Genomic DNA, 3,137 nt, shown 5'->3' with positions numbered 1-3,137 from the left:
GGTATTTTGATCAGGATGGCATTGAAGGTATAGATTGCTCTGGGCAGCACAGACATTTTAACAATGTTTATTCTTCCAATCCATGAGCATGGAATGTTTTTCTATACTTTTGTGTCTTCTTCAATTTCTTTCATGAGTGTTCTGTAGTTCCTTTACCTCTTTGGTTAGGTTTATTCCGAGGTATCTTATGGTTTTGGGTGCTATTGTAAATAGAATTGATTCTCTAATTTCTCTTTCTACAGTTACACTGTTAATGTATAAGAAAGCAACTGATTTCTGTGCATTGATTTTGTATTCTGCCACATTACTGAATTGCTGTATGAGTTCTAGTAATTTGGGGGTGCAGTCTTTTGGGTTTTCCACATAAAGTATCATGTCCACTGTGAAGAAAGAGAGTTTGACCTCTTCTTTGCCAATTTGTTCTGTTGTCTGATTGCTGTTGCTAGGACTTCTAGTACTATGTTGAACAATAGTGGCAAGAGTGGGCATCCTTGACGTGTTCCTGATCTTAAGGGAAAGGCTCTCAGCTTTTCCCCATTGAGAATGATATTCGCTGTGAGTTTTTCATAGATGGATTTTATGAACTTGAGGAATGTTCCCTCTATCCCTATACTCTGAAGACTTTTAATCAGGAAAGGATGCTGTATTTTGTCAAATGCTTTTTTTGCATCAAATGAGAGGACCATATGGTTTTTCTCTCTCCTCTTATTAATGTGTTCTATCACATTGATTGATTTGCAAATGTTGAACGGCCCTTGCATCCCAAGGATAAATCCCACTTGGTCGTGGTGGATGATCCTTTTAATGTACTGTTGGATCTTATTAGCTAGGATTTTGTTGAGAATTTTGGACTCCATATTCATCAGGGATATTGGTCTGAAATTCTCCTTTTTGATGGGGGTCTTTGCCTGGTTTGGGGATCAAGGTAATGCTGGCTTCATAGAATGAGTCTGGAAGCTTTCCCTTTTTTTCTATTATTTGAAACATCTTCAGTAGAATAGGTATTCTTTCTTCTTTGAATGTTTGGTAGAATTCCCCAAGGAATCCATCAGGCCCTGGACTCTTGTTTTTTGGGAGGTTTTTGATCACTGCTTCAATCTCGTTGCTGGTTATTGGCCTATTCATGTTGTCAATTTCTTCCTGTTTCAGTCTTGGTAGTTTATAGGTTTCCAGGAAGCCATCCATTTCTTTCAGGTTGCTCAATTTATTGGCATATAGTTGTTGATAATAATTTCTAATAATTGTTTCTATTCCTTGGTGTTAGTCGTGATCTCTTCCCCTTCATTCATAATTTTATAAATCTGGGTCCTGTCTCTTTTCTTTTGGATATGTCTGTCCAGTGGTTTATCGATCTTATTAATTCTTTCAAAGAACCAACTTCTAGTTTCATTGATCTGCTCTACTGTATTTCTGGTTTCTAATTCATTGATCTCTGCTCTAATCTTAATTATTTCTCCTCTAATGTATGGCTTAGGCATCATTTGTTGCTTTTTCTCCAGTTCTTTAAAGTGTAAAGTTAGTTGGTGAATTTAGGATTTTTCTAATTTTTGAGTAAGGCTTGGATGGCTATGTATTTCCCCCTTAGGACCGCCTTTGCAGTATTCCATAGGTTTTGGACCAATGTGTTTTCATTCTCATTGGTTTCCATGAATTGTTTAAGTTCTTCTTTGATTTCCTCATTGACCCAAACATTCTTAAGCAAAGTGGTCTTTAGTTTCCAAGTGTTTGAATTTATTCCAAATTTTTTCTTGTGATTGAGTTCCAGTTTTAAAGCATTATGGTCTGAGAATATGCAGGGAATAATCTCAGTCTTTTGGTATTGGTTGAGACATGATTTGTGACCCAGTATGTGGTCTATTCTGGAGAAAGTTCTGTGTGCACTGGAGAAGAATGAGTATTCTGTTGTTTTAGGGTGGAATGTTCTGTATATATCTCTGAGGTCCATCTGGTCTAGTGTGTCATTCAAAGCTCTTGTTTCTTTGTTGACTTTCTGCTTAGATGATCTGTCTATTGCTTCATAAGCATTTGCCTTTCCTTCCTCCCAAGATGCCAATAAAATGATGCCAACAACTTTATCGAGAAAATAAAACTGTACTGAAAGACCTGTGTGACTAGCTAAGTGAATAGACCAAGAGATGATATTCATAGACATTCAAGAAGCAATGTGGGGGGAAGATGTTATTTCTCCCCAAATGAATCTTCAGACTCAGTGCAATTCCAATTAGAAATCTACAGGGTCCTTAGCAGAAATTGATAAACTAAACCTAAAGCACGTGTTGATAGGTGTGTGGGTTAGTGGAGCTAAAACAATGTTGAAAATTAGCAATAATCGCACCTTGGATAAACCTCATTGGCTATGATACTGCCACTGCACAATGTTGAAAATTAAAACAAAGATAGGAACTTAACTGTCTGAGACTTAAACCTATAAGAAATCCATGGAGATTAAACAATACAGTATTGACACAGAATTTTCAGGTTAGTGGAACAGGGTAGCCCCCAAAGCTGTATGATTAATTCAGGAATTGATATGGTGGATGATAAAGATATCATTTAAAACCATGAAGAAAAAAGATTTTTCAGTAAATACAGGTACTAAAATTGAGTACCAATTTGGAAAGAAAATAGTGAGATAGCTCATTCACATCATTTATAAGAGCAAATCCCAGATTAATTTTAGATTTAGTATGAAAATAAAGGCAACTTAGAGGGGCAGTCAGTTAAGAATCTGTCCTTCAGCTCAGGTTGTGATCTCCAGGTCCTGGGATTGAGCACAACGTTGGGGGTCCTAGCTCAGCAGGGAGTCTGCTTCTCCCTCTCCCTCTACCCCTTTCCCCTGCTCATGCTCTGTCTTTCTCTCTCAAATAAATAAATAAAATCTTAAAAGAAAAGAAAAGAAAAGAAAGGCAACTTAGAAAAGATAGGCCATGTTTATGACTTTGGAGAAAGCAAGGCCGTCATATTCAATTAGTGATAGTCTTAGAGGAAGAGATTGAGATATCTTACTCCTTCAAAACTAAAAACTTGTGTATGAATACAGATACCATAAATACATCATATTCAGATTATATAAAGAATACCTAACTACAAATAAGAAAAAAAAAAAAACCCAGTCAAATATTTGGTTCAGTTGGTAG

The 3,137-nt window shown here is 36.4% G+C and overlaps 1 non-coding gene across 1 annotated transcript; it reads right to left on the bottom strand.

Annotated features, from left to right (window-relative positions):
- Positions 1–2,237: 2,237 nt before the first annotated feature.
- On the bottom strand, positions 2,238–2,380 carry LOC115939073 (U4 spliceosomal RNA). The gene has a single exon (XR_014148870.1). It is a non-coding gene; the product is annotated as a U4 spliceosomal RNA (small nuclear RNA).
- Between the last annotated feature and the right edge of the window lie 757 nt (positions 2,381–3,137).

The sequence above is a fragment of the Leptonychotes weddellii genome, chromosome 9 (assembly GCF_054177405.1).
Source record: "Leptonychotes weddellii isolate Sample4059 chromosome 9, ASM5417740v2, whole genome shotgun sequence".
Lineage (NCBI taxonomy): Eukaryota > Metazoa > Chordata > Mammalia > Carnivora > Phocidae > Leptonychotes > Leptonychotes weddellii.
This window is presented reverse-complemented; position numbering and strand designations above follow the sequence as displayed.